Source organism: Ovis canadensis, chromosome 19, assembly GCF_042477335.2.
Source record: "Ovis canadensis isolate MfBH-ARS-UI-01 breed Bighorn chromosome 19, ARS-UI_OviCan_v2, whole genome shotgun sequence".
Classification (NCBI taxonomy): Eukaryota; Metazoa; Chordata; class Mammalia; order Artiodactyla; family Bovidae; genus Ovis; species Ovis canadensis.
The window spans coordinates 59,242,179-59,256,390 of NC_091263.1; the positions used below are offsets into that span (position 1 = coordinate 59,242,179).

At 43.3% G+C, this 14,212-nt stretch overlaps 1 protein-coding gene across 1 annotated transcript in view; it reads left to right on the top strand.

Moving 5' to 3' along the window:
• Window positions 1-9,165: 9,165 nt before the first annotated feature.
• The window catches only part of ERC2 (ELKS/RAB6-interacting/CAST family member 2), a 1,004,571-nt gene continuing 999,524 nt past the window's right edge, over window positions 9,166-14,212 (top strand). Inside the window, exon 1 of the mRNA XM_069561579.1 lies at window positions 9,166-9,539. The gene's annotated coding sequence lies outside the window, so the exon portion shown is untranslated. The remainder of the gene's footprint in view (window positions 9,540-14,212) is intronic.

Sequence of the window (14,212 nt, forward strand, 5' to 3'; positions counted from 1 at the left end):
TTTAAAGATCCTTGGAATGAATGGATGAGTTCAAATTTACTACTAGATTGGTAGAGAAACTGCGATACAGAAGGCATAGGCCTTAGTCATCTAGCAGAGGTGGTATTAAATGCCACAAAGTAGTCTCACTAAAGCAAGGATAATGAGTCCTGCATGGGTGGTTGGGGAATAAGTGCTACTTAAACTTTATTAGTGCTGGTCCCTCATTTGCATAACAATCATCATCACTTAAGATGTGGCTACAGCTCTTCTGTCTGAATGTATTTTTCTGTGTTTATCACTTGTAAAACCTTCTTATGTTCTTGGTGCTAGAAAAAAGTCATAAACATTCATCCACAGAATTGACTATATTCAGCTATTGAAAGAGAAGAGGGAGATTTGCCCTGACATGGAAACTGTCCATGATGTAGTTTTAGCTGAAGAAAATAAAATTGCAGAAAAATATGTATATGAGGATTCTCTTGGTTGCAGGTAGCAGACAGCCATGGAGAAACTTTTCCATGGCAGTGGAGTCATGGATGCTGCCAACTCTATTATCACATTGTTATAGCTCCTTGCCTAGAAAAGAACAGAGCTCCTCAATGTTATGCGGCAGCCTGGATAGGAGAGGGGTTTGGGGAGAATAGCTATATGTATATGTATGGCTGAGTCCCTTCACCGTTCACCTGAAACTATCACAACATTATTAATCGGCTATACCCCAATACCAAATAAAAAGTTAAAAAACAAAACAAAACAGAACTCCTGTTGAAAAAAATCCCAGGAGAGGCTTCTGATTGGTCTGACTGTGGCCACATGTTTAGCCCTTGTAGCAACCACTGTGGTCAAGGAGAGGAGACAATGTGAAATATCTGAAGCTAGAAGAGTGAAGTCTAAAGCTAGAAGGATATAAGTGATACCAAAAGTCAAAACCATAACTAGACCCAATTTTTGTTAAAAACATACATTCAAAAAATCCAAGAGAATATATATTAGGCTGTTAAAAGTTGTCTTTGAGGGTAGATTTTCACCTCTTCTGGAATGCTGGCCTTTTATTTTATAACCAGCTCCTCTTCTGTAAGTTAAAAAAAAATTTTTTTTCCTTTAGAATATTAACTAAAAAATGTCCTAAACAAGTAACTTACATGTTCAGTTGATAGCGTATCTCATTAGAACAAGGAGCAGTCATTCTAAAGCTGTTGCCAACTGACTACATATTTTTATCATTTAAAATGACTTGTTTTCTTTCATTTTTCTCCTCCAAGCAAATTAATTCCCTTTCATTTAATTGTGTAGTTAAGGCTTTTGTTTGGAAAAGAATTCTGTTTCTCAGAACAGGATCCAAAGTCTGTCTCAAGAAAGGGATGAATTTTTGGCAACGTAAGTTATGAAGCTTTGAAGGGTTGCTTGGTGGTAGAACATTCAGTAATCTGAGCCACTTTTGTAGGTGGTAGGATATATACCCAACACTTGGAAAGGAAATAAGCACCCTCCCCTGTTTCCTGGGTCCAGGCCCTATTTTACCTTTAGCACTGGCCCTGTCCTGAGGCAGGCTGATTAATGGACCATAACATCTATTTTTGCCATACAACTGTGATTCCACTCTTCAAATTCACATGAAGAATTCTTCTATTACTGAATAATGGCGTATATGTATAGAGCATTCAGCATGATTATTCAGACATTTATCTCTGTGAGTTTTCAAATATGTACCCTAAAGCAGGTATTTTGTAGAGTTTTGAGATCCTTGGTTAAGTTGGGTAAAGGAGACCATTTTGGTTTCAAGAAACATTGTGCTGTGCTGTGCTTAGTCGCTCAGTTGTGTCTGACTCTTTGCCACTGTATGGACTGTAGCCCACCAGGCTCCTCTGTCCATGGTATTCTCCAGGCAAGAATACTGGAGTGGGTTGCCATGCCCTCCTCCAGGGGATCTTCCCAACCCAGGGATCAAATCCAGGTCTCCTGCATTGCAGGCAGATTCTTTACCATCTGAGCCATCAGGAAAGCATTACTGGTGGCTTTTTACCCTTTCTCTCCCAAGAACCGACCCTTTGGGCAAATGTTTTTCTCTTGCTCAGAGAGATTCTGAGCCGTAAAGATAACAGATGAATACAGGCATTTTCAGCAGTGCTGGAACATTGAGGAGCTCAGTTCAGTTGAGTTGCTCAGTCATGTCAGACTCTTTGCAACCCCATGGACTGCAGCACGCCAGGCTTCCCTGTCCGTCACCAACTCCCAGAGCTTGCTCAAACTCATGTCCATCGAGTTGGTGATGCCATCCAACCCATCTCATCCTCTGTCATTCCCTTCACCTCCTGCCTTCAATCTTTCCCAGCATCAGGGTCTTTTCCAGTGAGTCAGTTCTTTGCATCAGGTGGCCAGAGTATTGGAGTTTCAGCTTCAGCATCAGTCCTTCTAATGAATATTCAGGACTGATCTCCTTTAGGATGGACTGGTTGGATCTCCTTGCAGTCCAAGGGACTCTCAAGAGTCTTCTCCAATAACACAGTTCAGACCCTTTTTTCTGTTTGTTTTCTTTGTTTCTCAAAAGTTCCAGTAAAACTTTGCTTACAAAAATGGGCAGCCAACCCATGGGCTGTAGTTTGCTTATTTTCTTTTCAAAAATATTGTAAGATATGATTTACCTTGATTACTAAGATTTTGGTGTCTTCTTAAATTTTGCATCCAAAGCTAGTCTCACCTGCCTTACTCCAGTTCCTGCCCATTTAGCATGGAGTTTCACAGATTCATTTAAAACTCCTGCCAATGTAACAACTATCCAACTCTGAACTTTTGGCACTAAGGAGGAAAACAGAAAAAAGGCTGGTTTTGTGTTACTGATATTTCAGTCATCTTTAATGTTTCAACACCCTCCACCCAATTTTATCAATTTTCCTCTCACTAGCTTGCTTAAAATTTTTGCTGTGTTCTTTCAGGACTTGCGTAGACAGAAATAGACAGGATTCAAGGTAAGAACGGTTCATGGCTTCTAAAAGAGCTTAATTCTCTATAGTGCCTTTAGCTTTTTAGAAGGAAAAACACAGTGTTATTTGAATGCAACCACTTTAGTAGAAAACAGCACAAGTCTAAGGAATCAGGGTTTCAGTTCAGTTCAGTTCAGTAGCTCAGTCGTGTCTGACTCTTTGAGACCTTATGAATCGCAGCATGCCAGGCATCCCTGTCCATCACCAACTCCTGGAGTTCACTCAGACTCACGTCCATCGAGTCAGTGATGCCATCCAGCCATCTCATCCTCTGTCATCCCCTTCTCCTCCTGCCCCCAGTCCGTCTCAGCATCAGTCTTTTCCAATGAGTCAACTCTTCGCATGAGGTGGCCAAAGTACTGGAGTTTCAGCTTTAGCATCATTCCCTCCAAAGAAATCCCAGGGCTGATCTCCTTCACAATGGACTGGTTGGCTCTCCTTGCAGTCCAAGGGACTCTCAAGAGTCTTCTCCAACACCACAGTTCAAAAGCATCAATTCTTTGGCGCTCAGCTTTCTTCACAGTCCAACTCTCACATCCATACATGACCACTGGAAAAACCATAGCCTTGACTAGATGGACCTTTGTTGGCAAAGAAATGTCTCCGCTTTTCAATATGCTATCTAGGTTGGTCATAACTTTTCTTCCAAGGAGTAAGCGTCTTTTAATTTCATGGCTGCAATCACCATCTGCAGTGATTTTGGAGCCCCCCAAAATGAAGTCTGACACTGTTTCCAATCAGGGTTTGGGTGAGACTAAAAGAATATATATGCCTGTATTTAGTTTTTAAAATCTTGCACCTGTAGTTACTTCTTTCCTTGTGAACTTCTAAGGGGACTTTCCACCTTGAAATTGTTCTTGAGAGATGGGCATGGTTTAAAAGTCCTTTTAATTTTACAGCTTTTAGCACAATTTAAAATGTGCTAATGAACTACCTTTAAATAGTCAAGTCAGGGGATACTGAAGGAAGAGGAGGCCTAAGGGATGGCTAGTAGCTCATGGAAAATACCATACAGAAACAGACACAGCCCAGGCTCAGGCCTCAGCATGGCCATCTGCCACATCTTTTCAGAAGCAGAATGAGGAATCCCCAATGCCTGTAATAATGCCTACTTAAGAGGTTTCTCCAAGGTTTGTTTTTTGGGGGGAATCTGGTCACTGGACCAGACTCTTCAGATTCTGATGAACTGGACTGAAGGGCTTTGTCTAAGCACTAGGGAGCTGGTTTTCCAGCTCGGGGAGAACTTGGGGCTGCAAGGAAGAGAAACTTGGCTCAGGCTACCTGAGACAGAAAAAAGAAGGTATATAACTATTGGACGGACACAGGGGCCTCTCATGGAACCCAAGGACAGCAAAGGTGGCCAGACTTCATGAGTAGCCAGAATCACAGAAATGTCAAGTTACTGGAAACCAAGGAACTAAATAAATGGATATAATTTGGAATTTAATCAACATTGTTTTTTTTTTTTTTTACAAACTCCTGAAAGACTTGCATGCCTTGAAATTACAGATATACCGAAAACTGTAAATGGAGAATTAATGTTTAATTATAAATATCTACAGAACACAGATTTATGGCTTTACATATTTACACACATTTCATTTCATTTGAAAACAACTGTAAGTTAGATCTTTCTTTTCATCTCACAATAATTCTTGAGAATGCTTGATAATTATGGACAAGCCACAAGTGTATAAAATGGATTAGTCAAATAATTTTAAAAGCAAAGTTAAAGAAAACTTTAAAAAATTTCTACAGGGAAAAGGATACATATATTTTAATGGTGTTGGGTGAGAGATGGGCATGGTTTAAAAGTCCTTTCAATTTTATAGCTTTTAGCACAATTTAAAATGTGCTAATGAACTACCTTTAAATAGTCAAGTCAGGGGATACTGAAGGAAGAGGAGGCCTAAGGGATGGGTAGTAGCTCATGGAAAATACCATACAGAAACAGACACAGCCCAGGCTCAGGTTTTGATATGTTTGTATGATGCTTAAGGCTACAAAACATTTTTGGCAGAGAGAACTGGCTTAGATTGGCTTAGCTGAGCCAATACATGGGCTTCCTAAGGGTCAGGTGATTATTTCTGACCCAATCAGTTGTAGTGATAGAGGTGCTATTTGATCAGGTAATTGGGCCTTTTTTCTTTTGTGGCAGTCCAGTGATATTTCTCTTGAACTAAAATCCATCTTGCAAAGAGATATGTACACATTACCTCATGCCTAAGAAAGATAACTGTGAGTTGTTTAGGCATTTTGTTTCTCAGCTAACTAGATTCTTCGCACGGTGCATGACTGTTCTGGGTTACTTATAAACAGTTTCCCTTTTGCTTCAGGTTCTGATATGGCCCTGGGTAGAGCTAACAGAACTGGCTGGTGGGGTGGCTATGAAATCAGCAAAAGGAGAAATCAGAGCTGCTCCTCAGTTTGGACCTGAGCAACTAGTTAAATAGTGGTGTGGTTAATCTAATGGGCAACTCTGAAAGAGAAGAGGCTCGGTATGTAGTAATAAAAATCCAGAGTCTGGTTTAGGCAAATCAAGTTTGGGATGCTAGTTAGATACCTATACAGGGGATATCAAGTAAACAGCTAGCAATCTAAGTCTTTCATGCCTTTTAGGCATCTTGGTTTCTGTCTACCTGGCTCCCTATTCTCCTTTCCACAGACCAGCTTTCCTTGGCATCATGGTTTTAGGTGCCATGTTTCTGAGTTGGACCACCATGGTCTGCCAGCTCACCATTCAGTACCAACTGGCTGACTTATTCTCATGGCACAGTTTCAAATACTGTGGAGACAGTCTGTGCCGACTCACCCAGAGGCCAATGTCCACCAGATTTGATCTCCTCTGGTTGGGTTCACAGAGCATGCAGACTGCTGCTTTAGACTGAGCGCAAGATAGGGCAGGAAAGTTGGATATGGAAAGCAAATTTGATGACATTTCCTTGGGAGGTCTTTTCTGAACCTCAAGGCAAAAAGTTGATCGTCTTTCCTTTGTTGTTCGATTGCTAAGTTGTGTCCAACTCTTTGCGACTCCATGGATTGCAGCATGCCAGGCTTCCCTGTCCTCCATTATCTCACAGAGTTTGCTCAAGTTCATGTCCATTGATTCGGTGATGCCATTGAATCATCTCATCTTCTGCTTCCCTCTTCTCCTTTTACTTTCAATCTTTCCCAGCATCAGGGTCTTTCCAATGAGTCAGCTGTTTGCATCAGGTGGCCAAAGCACTGGAGCTTCAGCTTTAGCATCAGTCCTTCCAATGAATGTTCAGGCTTTATTTCCTTTAGGATTGGCTGATTTGATCTCCATGCAATCCAAGGGACTCTCAGGAGTCTTTTTCAGCACCACAGTTTGAACACATCAATTCTTCAGCACTCAGCCTGTTTTATGGTCCAACTCTCACATCCATACATGACTATGGAAAAACCATAGCTTTGACTATGCAGACCTTTGCTGGGAAAGTGATGTCTCTGCTTTTTAATATGCTGTCTTGGTTTGCTTAGCTTTTCTTCCAAGAAGGAAGTATCTTCTAATTTCATGGCTGCAGTCACCATCTGCAGTGATTTTGGAGCCCAAGGAAAGAAAATCTGTCACTGCTTCTACTATCCCCCTTTCTATTTGCCATGAAGTGATGGGACTGGATGTCACGATCTTAGTTTTCTGAATGTTGAGTTTTAAGCCAGCCTTTTCACTCTTCCTTTATGCTCCTACAATTCTCAGAGCTTTGTCCCTTCTAAGTGATACTGTAATGGCCTGTTTTCTGGTCTGTCTACTTAACTACACTATACAATCCTTGAAGGCAGGGGCTCTGAACCTGCAGGAACTAGTACAGACTAGATACTTAGTAACTATTTATGGAGGGAATGAATGAATGAATACCTGAGAAAAAGTACCTGCACAAAGTGTGCTTCCTCTGACTTGCTGGAAGGGTTCACCATGATGGAGAAAAATGTAAAAAAAACAACAAAGCAAAGCAAAACAGAAAAAAACCAACAAAGAACCTGGAACCTATGGCACCTCAAACCTGTTATGTACAGGTTTTATAAAACATAACACGTTTTACACTTTTCTGTCCTTAGCCCTCAAGGGCTACTTGTAAGCATTTTGAATACCAGATGTCTTTACATACATATTTAAACATCAAGTTAGAGAATGTTGGTTCTAGAAGGGATCTTAAGATCCTTTGGTTCAGCTTTTTAAAATTTTTCAGGTAAGAAAGCTAAGTCTCAAAAGGATAAAGGTGACTTTTAAGATCCATAAAGCTTCCAGCCCTTGTTCTATATAAAGTTGCTTTCTCCTTAGAGCAATTATTCATTACTTTTTCAAGGACCCAATGTGAAAGAAATTTGCTGAGAACCATAGATCTCTCTGGGAAACAAACTCTCCCCAGGAAGTCCAAGGATTCCTGTTTAGAATCCAAGGATCGAAGGAAAAGAGATAGGGTGCCCAAGAGTAGTGAACCTTAGCCATAAATTTAAATACACTCTTAGCTGGACATGTTATCCAACTTTTCTAGAAGATAGCAACATTTTCCAGAGTTTTTGTGAGAGTAGTTGAGAAGACATAAGTGCTGCACATAAAAGGTACTCTATAAAATGTTGGTCACATTTTGAAAGACATGGGATTATAGGTCTACTCAAAGGACTCCTGGACTATGTATTCATCTCTACAGCAAATCTTTTCACTTGAGGGTATCATGAATGTACATGGGAAACTAAACACAACAGGTGTAACTTGCTTTTGTCCACAGAGCATGCAGGTCAATAGAGTGAGTGCTGATTTTTTTGGTGACTGACAGAAGAGGATGTGGGCAAAGAGACCTCAGGGACCATGAGTCTGTGAAAAATCTTAAATACCAGTTGTAAAAGGAAAGTTTGGGCTTTCCAGATGGCACAGTGATAAAAAAAAATAAATCTACCTGTTAATGCAGGAGATGAGATATGGGTTTGATTCTGGGGTTGGGAAGATCCCCTGCAGAAGGAAATGGCAACCCACTCCAGTATGCTTGCCTGGGAAATCCCATGGAGGGAGGAGCCTTGAGGGCGACAGTCCCTGGGGCCGCAAAGAGTTGGGTAAGACGGAAGGGCATGCACCTACACACACAAAGAAAGGCTTAAGGACTAGGGCGCTTGGGCTGAGACAGGAAGGCATGCTCCCGTTTCACAGGCAAAGTCCTTCATTTAATATTTGAATTCTGAGAGGAAGAAAAAAGAAGTCATCCCTGGTCTTGGATGATTCCATACCTCTGCTCACCCAGACATCCCATGTCTGGATTTGCTTCATTTGTCTGAACATCCAGAAGACTCACTGCAATAGGAAGGAAATCACTTCTTTAGTCCTGCAAATTGACTACTCAGTGAAAGAGCCCAAATCTGGAGATTTCCATGACCTTTGGACTCCCTGAATAGACAATGGTAGCAGTTGAGGCTCCAGACTTGTTGGGTGGGAGCTTTTTCCAATGCAAACCCTGTCCAACTCCTCATGCACATTATATTGAGGCGTATTTACAAGTGTTTATTTGGAGAAGGAAATGGCAACTCACTCCAGTGTTCTTGTCTGGAGAATCCCAGGGACGGGGGAGCCTTGTGGGCTGCCGTCTACGGGGTCGCACAGAGTCGGACACGACTGAAGTGACTTGGCAGCAGCATGAATGTGAATGAACTGACACCATCGTCCTGCCTTAAATAGGATAATGCACACACTTTGCTGGGTGCAGACGAGGCACTCAGTGAATGATGGCAGCTATGATGATGATGATGATGATGGTGATGATGGTATTTTTTCCTCGCTCCATTCATCTTCCATTCTCTTCTTTCCTTGAAGGAACAAGTAAATTCCTGGTGAAATCCCCTCAGACTCCTAAAGAAAATTAAGCTAATGGGAGGGCGCCAGGGTAAGGAAACCTCGACTCCCACTCTAAAGCTTAACTTGAAAGATAGTTGCATCCCCTCCACCAAGTGTCATCCCTGTCCGTGTCGCTGAAGCCACCTATTTCTCCGGAGTACCTGGCAGCTTTTGGTGGTGGGTACCGGGCAAGGAGCGTCGGGAACATGAGATGGAGAAGAGAAGCTGAGACGGTGGCCTCCCGGGAAGAGGCGCTGGAAAACCCCTAGCGCCCGCACCCAGCCGGGGCCGGGCGCTCTCTGCTGCCCCCCGCGGAGGTGCCCGCGTCCCAGCCCCGGCCCCCCTAGCGGCTCCTCGGGAATGCTGGGAATGTGTCAGGGCCGCGGAGCGAGAGAGCGAGCGAGAGAGCGCGCGGAGCGGCGGGGCTGGGGGCGCGGCGGAGCGCAGGTCTGGCTGCGCCCGCGCGAGCGCGCGTCTCGGGACTGCGGCGGGTGCCGCCCCCTCGGCCGTCGGCCCCGCCCGGCCCGGCGCCCGGCCTCGGCCCTGCCAGCGGCGCCCTTCCTCCTTCGCTGGCTCCCTCCCTCCCCGCCCCGCTCCTCCTTCTCCTCCTCCCGATCCTGCACGCTCGGGCTCCGGCTCTGGCGCCGGCTCCGGCTCCTCCCGGCCGCCCGGGGCCAGGAGACGTGAGGTTGTAAAAATCCATGTGGGACGGCCCCGGGGCGAGCATCAGAAAGGTGAGACGTCGGGGCCGGGGCCGCTGGGCGCCCGGCTCCCTCCGGGTGGCCGTTCCGGGGCATCCCTCGTGCCGGGTCTCCCTTACTCGTGGGGAGCTGCAATGCGTTATCGGGGGTAGCCGAGGGGTGAACCACCCGCCTCTACTTGGGCTTGCTGGGGCGGGGGAAAGGATGGGGCGGCCTAAGGGCGGATTTGTCTTGATGTAGAAGAAACCCCCGGATTGGAACAAGTGCACGGCTTCCTCCGGCGCGCGGGCGCTGCTCGCTCGACCCGGCGGCCCGGGCCACCTCCCGCAGTCCCTCCCCGGCAGCCACCCAGACTGCTCTCGCCTTTCTTTTCTGCTCCCCCTCTTTCGCCTGGCTTTCCCCCCTTTTGCCTTGAAGGGTGGGGGTGTTCGCCGGGGCAAGGGTCTCGGGAAATCCCCAGGCAGAACAAAGTAGAGGAAGGTGGAGCCCCAGCCCAGGGGGTGGGGACCTGGCTGCTTCGGTGGGCTCCGAGGGGAGCGTGTTTAAAAAAAAAAAAATCCGTGTCAGGGAAAATGAAGCCGGATTTATTGGCGAGGAGTAGCGGGTGGTGGTCCATGAAAACGAATACGATGTGAAATTAAACTGAACGAACTGCTTTCTCTCCCCCTTCCCATCTCCGAATTATACAAGAGAAGGGATACTTATAGGGTTGTACCTATTCATTTTATTTTTTTAAAATTATTGTCCGAGCCTTTGAAAGATCATCTTAGGACAGTGAAGATTAAGGGCTGCTTTGGTGCGGGATAATAAAACAGCTCTCGTAAACTCGGATCGGCCTTGCCCTTTTAATTTTGTACTTAAGGGTCTCTTTTCTCCTTGCCTCAGAGGGAGGGTCCCCTCGGTTACGAGCAGATCGATTTTAGGCGGCTACCTGCCTTTGCTGGATGAAAGGCAATTTACTCCCGGAGCGGTGAATTGTCAGCTCCCTCTGTGATTGACAGCCACACCTGCCACTTATGTGGGCAGAACGGGGACCGCTGGAACCTCAAGAGCCAATCAATGCTTGAGAGAGGAGGGCAGTTCCCACTTGTCATGGTTAGTTTCCTGGTTGGCTTTTTAAATCAGTGGTGTTACTTAACCATTGGTTTACACCAGGTGTGAGGTTCCAGCTGTGAGAGGCAGACAAGCGGGAAGAAAACTCTTCAAAAATGGGCTCAGAAGCAAGAATGCTTCGCTTGTATTTGTCACCCCCGTTTTAGGTGTAGTAGTTGGGGATGCTCAGGCCATTCGCTTAGAAATGAAAATGAAATGAATCTGTATAAAGGATGAAATGGGAGAGTGTGTTGGGGATTAGAACTGTCAACCGATTTCTCTAGAATTTCAGGCTGCTTTATAAGAGATACCATTTATTCTGGAGCTATCTGGAAAAGGGTGTGGCACTTTGTCTGCTATGGTCAATCTTGTCCTTGTAAAGTCACATTGTTTCTCAGTATACAGTACTTAGCTCTTTGCTCTATTGGGGGGATTTATAAAGATATTTTCCTAGCAGGCAAACATGCTTTATTTGAATTACCATGAATAGAAGGGATTCTTTTAGTTTTTGACGGTGTAACTCAACTTCTGGAAGTGAAACCTGCCTTCTTCACTTCCAGTTTGGATGTCAATTTGGAGGTGGCAGTGGGGTCAAGCCAGATGCTTTCTGGAGGGTAGACGAGTTTGCCTTTAAGGTGAATTTGCTTCTAAGATGAGCCATGTTGTTGGTTTGCGTCTCTGCTTTAATTAAAGCCTTCACAGTTTGGGAGGGTGGTGTATGAATCGTGATGGAAGCATGGCTTTCACCAGCAAGATTTTTGAGGGTGGATGGATTGTGGGTAGAAAACCAGATCCTTCTCAACTCTCTATTAGTGAACGGCTAATTTTTCATTACTCTTCTCCCTTAATTCAGTGGAAAAATTACCAATTGATCCGGAGAGCTGTCACCTTACAGAAGACGTACCTGAATGTGAATATAAAGCTCTGCATTGAACATATCATGAACAGACTGTGGGCTAGAGTACACTGATTAGAATAGTCCTCATGTAGGAGCCAGGTTTGTCGGTTATCATCATCATTATTATTGCATATGCAAGCACTTTAGGGGTACTTTACATGTATTTTCTTTATTAAATCCTGCACAGCCCCTATGAGGTGTATGTGTGTGTGTTAGTCACTCAGTTGTGTCTGACTCTTCGTGACCCCGTGTACTGTAGTCTGCCAGGCTTCTCTGTCCATGGGATTCTCCAGGTAAGAATTCTGGAGTGGGTTGCCATTTCCTCCTGCAGGGGATCTTCCTGCATTGTGGGCAGATTCTTTACCGTCTGAGCCACCAGGGAAGCCCTTATGAGGTAGGTAGGACTATTATTATCCCCAAATTATAGATAAGGAAACAAAAATAAATTAAGTATATTGCTACAGTTTAGTGTGAGAGTAAGAACTTGAGCCCATGTTACTCTGATCCAGACCCCGTGACCTTGGGCATGGCTTTGAATTCAAATTCTGGTTGTGCAGTCTGCCTGGGTTCAGTCTGCAGTATGTACTCTTCCAGCTGACATAGGGCTTATTCTGTTAAGAGTCCGCTGTGACATTAATGGTCTTTGCGCTGTGCTCTTTGCCTCGCCGCTTTGAAGGCTCTTTCCTCCACCATCAAGCAAATTAGGTAACTTTGTGTGTTGTATATTTCCAGTATGTCAACTCAGGCCCAAAGGAAATTTGGTTCCAAACTTAATGATGACTTCAAAGAAAGTAAAGCAAAAGAATATGTACACTCTTTCATCTTCCTTGATACCTTAAGGTTCCAGCTGGAGTTGTGAGTAGGTCTTAGTTGAATACATACTCTTTTCATTCAACTGGCTTTATTTTTTTCTTCTCTAAAGGATAGGAATTTTATTTTCTTTTCCACTTACAAAGGGATTCTTTTTCATTAGTGATTAAATATAGTTATATTTAAAATTATCCTATTACAACAATATGGCTCTCTTGCTTTTTTTATGTAACAAAAGCCACAGACTTTAGCCTTTCAGTGTCTTCTTCCCATTGACGAAACTCAATGGTCATGGTTTGCCAAAATAGGTATCCTGAAAAGTGAGTTTAGATGAATGGTATTGGAGTCTACAAATTCACCTCAATAGGTATTCTTTGATTTTGGTAGTGCTGACTTTGTATAATTAACATTTTTATTTGTTTTACTAGGACTCCCTTTAATAACCCTTTTCATCAGCTAATAGCTTAACACGTTGGCTGTCATATGGGAGATCTACCTGCCAGCCAACAGTTGAATTTTAGCAATGTTCATATTATTCCTTGCTACTTTATTGTGATTTTCCTCATTTTAGAAAGATAGTAGAACAAAAGGAAAACAGAAGCATTGATATTAATGATAAGGTAGGTCTCATAAATTTAAAATAGTTGATCCAAAGATAGAAATCATTAGGTGTACCAAAGACAGAGAGGCTTCAATCACTTCTTTTTTATGAGAAAAAAAGGAGCAAAATGAATGATTATGTAAGAAATGTGAAATTATATCAAATGGTAAAAGAAAAATGAGTCACCTTTTGTTGTGTAACAAAACTCCTGGACTTACAGCAACAGGTATTTATTCTCACCCTCATGAGTCTGTCAGCTGACTGTTATTTTTGGCTGATCGAGGTTGGGCTTCCGTGATGGCTTTGCTGTAGGTTGTAGCTTGGATCCTGAGCTGTTCCACCTGCGTTCTGGGACCCAGGCTGAAGGGATAGCAGCTATGTGGGCCATGCTCTTCTCATGGCAGATCAGTGTATTCAAGAGCCAAGCCAAACTGTACAAGCTAATGTCATTTCCGTTGATGATATTTTTGGATATACCAAGTTAGATGGTGAAGCCCAACATCCATGGTTAAAAGTAGACTCTGCCCCTAGTTGGGGAAAGAATATTTAATGAACTATAATCTGAACTCCTACAATGTGTAAAAAGAATAAATTTTTTTTTTTTTAGAATTTTGTAATTTTTTCTTCTTGTTCTTGGAGAATGCAGTCTTCCCGTCACTCCTACCCCTATTTTTATGACATATAAGCATAGTATTTTGCATTTCAGGAATATACCATGTTTGATTCTGGAGGATTGACTGTAAAAGCAGGTATGAATATGTACATGAGTGTATACATGAATTACTTAAATGATCCAGGCACCTACTGTGTTTGAGGGACTGTGCTCAGTGGAGTGAGGAGCTCAGGAGTTATTGTCTGATATGAGTCCTGTTACCATAGAACTTATTAGGAGTAGGTGTCAGGAAACACTTTGTAGATGAAATGGCATTTTCCTGCTTCCTTGAAGCAGTGATAGTGTTAGAGGTAGAACAGGGGATATAGTGGAAGTGTAAGGTGCACAGCTGGATATAATGAGTTATTCCATTTGGCTAGGGGGTGAATAATAAGGTGATAATAACAATAATAATTATAATAATAGTAATTATAGCCTAGCTTTTATTGAGCAGTTAATTATGTACTAGGAACTCTCCACTCTGCTTAGCACTTTATGTGAAATATATCATTTAATATTTGGATATATTGGTAAATATATAATTTAATATTGGGGTAGACCTACTTTCTGATTGACTATCTAGTATTCATTCTCTCCTTTCTCACTAAAGGAACTCCAATTTTGTTTGAGATGGGAATATGCCTGCCTCACAC